The sequence below is a fragment of the Emys orbicularis genome, chromosome 24 (assembly GCF_028017835.1).
Source record: "Emys orbicularis isolate rEmyOrb1 chromosome 24, rEmyOrb1.hap1, whole genome shotgun sequence".
Classification (NCBI taxonomy): domain Eukaryota; kingdom Metazoa; phylum Chordata; order Testudines; family Emydidae; genus Emys; species Emys orbicularis.
This window is the reverse complement of record NC_088706.1, coordinates 13852240-13858682: the sequence shown is the minus strand read 5'-3', so window position 1 is coordinate 13858682 and position 6443 is coordinate 13852240.

Sequence of the window (6443 nt, the reverse complement as noted above, 5' to 3'; positions counted from 1 at the left end):
GGGAGCGGGGGATGGCGGGCAAAGGAGCCACGGATCCCGGGTCTGTTCTTCAAGCAGAATTAGGACGTGCCCAGCCTGGCATGGGGCTCTTAGGACACCTGCACCCCCCTGCGCCATCAGGAGAGTGGAGGTGGGTGCGGAACGTGAGCGGTGACCGTCCCATCCCCTGCAGCACGGGAAAGCAGAGCTCGGGGGCTGGGGCGCCTTGGGCCTTGAGACAGGCAGCTTCTGCTCCCAGCTTTGGTGACGAGATCGGTGGCCTCAACTCAGTGCCAAGAGGCAGTTCAGCATCCTCAGGAGAGGGGCAGGAGTGGAATCGGGGTGGGGGGGGCAGAGCGTCGCCAGAGCCCAGGACTGGAAAACTAGCGGGGAGCTGCACGTTGGGGAGTGGAACTGCATTGCAGGGGGGCCCATGACACACAAGTCCGAGTGACTGGACAGAGCAGTGCCTGTTGAATATCGAGGGGGATTGGGGCTGGAGTAGCAGGGGGCTGTGGGTTGGGAGTGAGGGGCATTGGTAGAGCTCCGTGTGTGCAGGGGGAGGTCAGGGCTAGGATAGCTGGGGGGCTGTGAGTCGTGCCTGAGGGGCAGCAGCAGGACCACAGGTGGATTTTCCCCCTTGAGCACGGGGAGGGGGGTTTCTCCCTGTCTCCTAGCTGAGCCGGGACCCGCTGGGGCTCTGGGCACAAAGGGCTCGGGGGGTGGCGGGGTGTGTGTGTGTATGGGTGCTGTATGTGCATGTTCCCCAAGCGCTCCCTGTGGGGAATCTGCCCTCATGCAGCACCCAGAGCCAGGCACAGAAGCTGGCAGTGCAACCAGGGGCAGCCTGAGCTTAAAGCCGGAGGGGTGGGTCAGGCAGATGGGGCTGGGGAAGCAGAGGCAGCAGCAGCCCACAGCAACCTGCCGCTCAGGAGCTCAGCTGGGGTGTGCTCAGAACTCCTTTCCCCTGAGTCCCAGGGTGAGTCAGGCTCCCAGGAAGGACTCTCCAAAGCTCCCTTGGCTCTTGCTGAGCCCCTGGCATCACCTGCGCGGGGAGAAGGGGATCCCCTTTCCTGCCAGCTCTGTCCCCCTGACTGCAGGCGTTTGGCCTGGCGTTGCTACTGCAAACACACACCAGAAGGGGCCGCTCCCTGCCTGCATCCTCGTAGGACTCAGCCGTTGCTGCCACAGCTGCCCCAACCCCTGAATCTGGCCCCTGTGCTCAGGTCCTCCTCAAGCCCTGCTACCCTGGCGGCAACGTCGCCATGACGGCCAGCTGGTGCGAAGGGTGGGCAAAGTGCCCAGCGCCCCAGGCAACAGCTGGCGATGGGCTGGATGAGCTAACGGGCCTTTCACGTCCCTAAAGTCCAGGGTGGCATGAACGGGGTTGGCACCACACCCACCTGACTCGAGTGGCAGCCATCCATCAGCCGGGGGATGGGGATCGAGCTCAGGAGCCACCCTTGTCAAAGTCTCTAGTCCCTTTGGCCCAGCTGGGGATGGACAGCAAAGGAGCTCAGTGCTCACCAATCCCGCTGGGGCTGGCAAGGAGTCACGAGCATCCCAGCTGGGGGAGCACGGCGGGCGGAACAGAGTGGGCAAGCCCAGGAATGAGGGGGCTTGGGGCACAGGCCTACAGGGGCGATGTGGAGGCAGAGATCAGGAGGAAGGGGAGGTGGTCACCACTGAATCACTCACCCCTGCAGTCTCACCAGGCGGCAGCTGGCAGAATCCCATCTGCACTAGGACATCTTTCTGCTTGAAGAACAGACTGAGGGGTGGGGCAGCGAATTTGAGCCACATAATTTCCATGCATGGTCGACATTTCTTGCACTAAAAAACCCCCTCAACCTAACACACTCTATTCCGTTCTTCTTTAGACAGCTTAAAAGGCGGAGGCAGGATCTGCCTCCCCAGCATCTGCAAAATGTTGAGCTTTACGGTTTCCAGAACAAAGAGCGCCCTGTAGTTATTTCTTCAGATTTCCATTGGCAGGGAAGAAGGGTATCCAGCCCTCAGTGACTTTAGAAGAACTGGGACGTTCCCCCCCCCCCCCCCAAATAAGGAGCTTGCACATAAATGTCATGGCAGACTGGGGAAAGAATCCGCTCAAGGTGGGGGGCTCAGTGGGGTGGGGAATGATCAATAACCAATGTTCTTAGCAACCAAATAATTGCAGGGTCTGTGGAATTTGGGGTGGGCGGGAGGGATTGTCTTCACTTCAGCAGCGGGGAAGTTTTTGCCAGAGTTAGTTTATAGTTTTAGCTAGTGCTTTAACGACTGAAATCTCAGAGGGTGGCTACGAGCTCTGCAGATCACCCAGCGTTTCAGCAACACTAGGATTAGTAATCGAGCTTTCAGTCTGCTAGGGCTAGTTCCTTACGTTGACAGGTCAGTGGCTGATCCACTTCTCTGCTTGTGGCTGGCTTAGCTTTGCGATTTAGTTTCGGATGGGGACGGAGGAATCTTTGAATATTTACCATAGGAATGCTGTATGAGGAGGAAGGAGCTGGGGACTCGGCAGTGCAGGAAAGGAACTGCCAAGGACTGTCTATAGGACCATCACGCCGGGTGGTGGCAAGGGACAGCATCCACCAGGCTGAGTCTGGGGACTGATAGGCGGGTTTACACTCGGTTGTTTTGGATTAACTCTTTTTAAAGATGTCAGTGGTCCCTCGGCTGCTTTATCATAGGAAGGAGACAAGTCCAGAACCTCTAGAAGTGCTGTCCCTGCCCAATGCATGCCCTCAGCAAGCTGTGTCCTCTGACGCACACTGACACGTGAATCACTAGATGCGCAGAGCATCTGGAACTAACATTTCTGGAAGGGGACATGCCCACAACGTCCCGAGCAGAGAGATGGGGCTTGGCTGACCCAATCTCTGACATCCAATCTTAAGCATACAAGTAGGGGTTTGAAAGCAGCCAGTCTCCCCAAGTAGAAGGGACCTGGAGTTCTCAGAGTGGATCCTCCAATGGCTTGTTTGCAGCTCCGTCTTCTGCGACTGGCCCAGTACTGTGACATTCCAGGCCTGGGGATACCAGGAGATATCTCCCAGGCCCGGAGTCTTAGGAAACAAGAGTTTGGGTTTTTTTTATTCTTCTCCACAAAAAATGTTTTTGTCTTATAACCAAGCCATTCTGTAGCAGCAATAAAATAGGCCAAGGTGCGTTGAGGATCTAACCGGAGCCAGAGAGACGTAACACAGGCTGGGGTGGTGAAAATTTCCAGCTAGGGCTCAGCCCTCTCTCACCTTCCACTGTCTAATGGACAAGAAGGGAGAGAATCTGTGTGAAGAAAATACCTCTGTGCTACCAGCCACAAAGGCTAGGCAGGGTGCAGAGGCAATAGCTGGTGAAACTGCTATGATTACGTGCCGTTACTCAGTTTGTTTGGTCGCATGGTGAATGGATGTTTAATGCAGCCGCATGGGGGCCTAGTGTTTCCTTAAATGCGGGTAACCCTGGTATCTCCTCTTTGCAAGATCAGACAGGGCCGGGTCATGCTGCTCGGAGCCACGAAAAGCCTTATGGACATAAAGGCTGGGGCAGAGTTAGCTGAAGAACAGGGAGGGGAATCCCCTCCAGTTACGTGCCTGGATTGCCCTTCCTCAGAGATGTGCCAAGAACCTTCTGATCTCTCCCCTGCCCTCTTCGCAGCCTTGATCATGGCCGTTCTCTTCTCGCGGAGATGGACTAGAAGGGGCCTCTCTCCTGGGGTGGTTATTATTGAGCAACTCAGCATCTCTTCCCCCCCCTCACCCCCCGGCTGTTGAGTGCACTGCTCTGTAGCATATCAGCCCAGGGACTCTGGGCTGCTAGGCTCCCTGGCATCGTGTCAGCAGACACGTCCTGGGTCCCACGATAGATGGCAGGAGCCATGCCTATCTCAAACCGTGGTGCTTTGGGGTGGGGGGTGGATACAGGGTCACCCGAAGAAAAATCAGGACAATCCCAGAAAGAACAGGAAGGATGGGAACTCGGGATTCCAGGGGGCCAAGCAGCCGTGGTGACTGGGCATCAGAAATCCAGCGGGTGCTGGGAACAGCTGCTGTCTCAACGTCTCCTGGCTGCCAGAGGCGAGGGCTGTACCTGCTCTGCAGACAGCAAGTTGGCATCTCTACCTCCCCCCTTTCAGCTGCCATGGAGCAGCAGCTAGAGAGCAGAGTGGTGGCAGCTGTAAGGTGGGGAGAGAGCACCCCCCCCAACCTTACATTACCCTAGAGAACCTTCCAGGCACCCCAACGCCAAGGGTGGGATGGAGGAGGAACCTAAGAGGCCTTTTCCATCTGCCTCTGCTACACTCGTAGGAAATGCTTGTCACTAGCTTATTCCTCTGCTGTCAGCGGTGCTGATCCCATGCCAGCAGCTGGGCTTTGTGGCCCTACAGAAAACCTGGGCCCAAATCTTGCCCTGTCTTCCAACCTCTTTGACCCCACCAGGGCAGGCTTTGACCCTAGTTCTACTAAATTAAGGTCTGGATGGCACCAGAGGTGGCAAGGTTCCTCCCAACATTCAGTTTCTCTGATGACCCAACTCTGATGGCCATTACACACACCCAACATTATCACCTTTCCAGAGGGAGATCTTCTCCTCTTTGGGGGTCCCAAGGATTCTCCAGCCCTCCAATTATTTTCCACTGCTTTATATGCTTCACCCTCCCAGGAGCTGAGAGCTAGGCAGGAACCCTTCCACGGCTGCAGGAGCTGCTCTGCAATGGCGCAAAGTCATTCCTCAACTTCTTGGCGCCACAGGAGTCCGAGGAGGGAACCCCAACGTGGCTTTATTATGTTCAAACATCATTTTAATTTGTTTTTATAAATTATCCATGTTCAGTTTGTCGAAGCCAACTCTTGTGTTTGTCATTGTTTAAATCACGCTGGTCTTAAAAGGAGCAAGCTCTTATTTATTATGTTCACATGAGAGTAACACTCCTGAAACTATATCCTACAAGCGCCACTTACCAGGCCCCCAGCAGTCCAGGGAATTTTTAAAACATGTTTATCTATAAACGTATTTATATGAGCATCTGGCTGTCTGGTGTCTTTCTTTTCCTGGGCAATTACTGTACAAAGAGGGAAAAGATTTTTTATTTTTTTTGCTGTTTTATTTCTTTCAATTGAAATTTTAAAAAAATTAAGGGATTATTTATTTCTTTTTGTCATATTTTTGTAAAACCTGCAGAAATGCAATAAAAATATATTTCAACAAATGTGGGTATTGTCATCTGCTGAATCGACTGGACAGTTTGCAGGCTGCGTCAGCTCTGGGGAATCACTTCTCCCAGTTTCTGGTCCTATGCACTGTTTAGTGGATGTCTCCAGTGTCACCAATAGCTTCCGCCATGGGAGGATAATAAACACAGGATTAGCAGATGTAAGGGCAGAAGGGACCCTGGCGATCATCTCACCTGACCTGCACAACGCAGGCCATAGGTTTCCAGGTATGTGCCCGTACGTGAGATGGGGAAAGGTGTGAGTGTCTGAGAGGTCGCTCGGTCTGCCCCAAGGGTTTTCCTCGAGGGAGCCCAGCGAGGTTGCTTTCGTTTTGAGGGTGACTGGATTAAATGCCGGAGTGGAAGGCAGGACTTGTGGGTTCAGTTCCAGCACTGGGGCAGGCAGCCCAGTGTGGGGTTAGAACAGAGAATTGGGAGTCAGGATTCCTGGGTTCTAGTCCCAGCTCTGCCAGTGACTCATGTAATGGCCTTGAATGAGTCACTTCCACTCGCCCTGTCTCAGTTTCCCCAGCTGTAAAACTAGGGATAAGAAGGAATCTTACAAGGCCCAGGGCCTGATTTTCCCCTCAGGAAGAGGCAAGATGTGGGACATGCTGTTCTGTGCCCCCCCTTCCCTATTGATGTCAAACACAGCAGGAACAAAGAGGAATCGGTGCCAGGGCAGCCATGGGCCTTGTTCCTATCCTGCCCCAAGCAGTGAGAACACAGGGCTAGAATCCAGGACTGCCAACACCAGCGGTTCAAAAATCATGAGTCTAGCCCCCACAAAACCACAAGACTGCCTTAAAAATCATGAGATTTTAACATCTCACACACTGGATTCTGGTTATTTGCCTCCTGGTGACCAAGCACTTTTTTTTTGGGGGGGGGGGGGAAGTCTCCCCAGCCAGGGTCTGGAAACGTTTGTTTGGCATATATGAAATCAGAGATCCTCCCCCCGCCACCACCACAAACCCCCTGACTCCAGGAGCTGGGGCTTAAAGGGAAACACCAAATCACTCAGGAGTTGGCAACATTGACCTCTCTCCCCCCCCCCATACACAGCCTATTTGGGCCAGGGAAGGGGCTGCCCCCATGCTGGACTGGCAATGAGGACATCCCCTGGGTGGGATGGACTGACCAGGCCCAGCCAGCTCCAGCTGGAGGGCTGCCAGTCCCTCAGCAGCAGGTCACCAGAGGCCTCTGGCCAGGCCCTCAGCATGGCACAAAACACACAGCTCCACCCAAC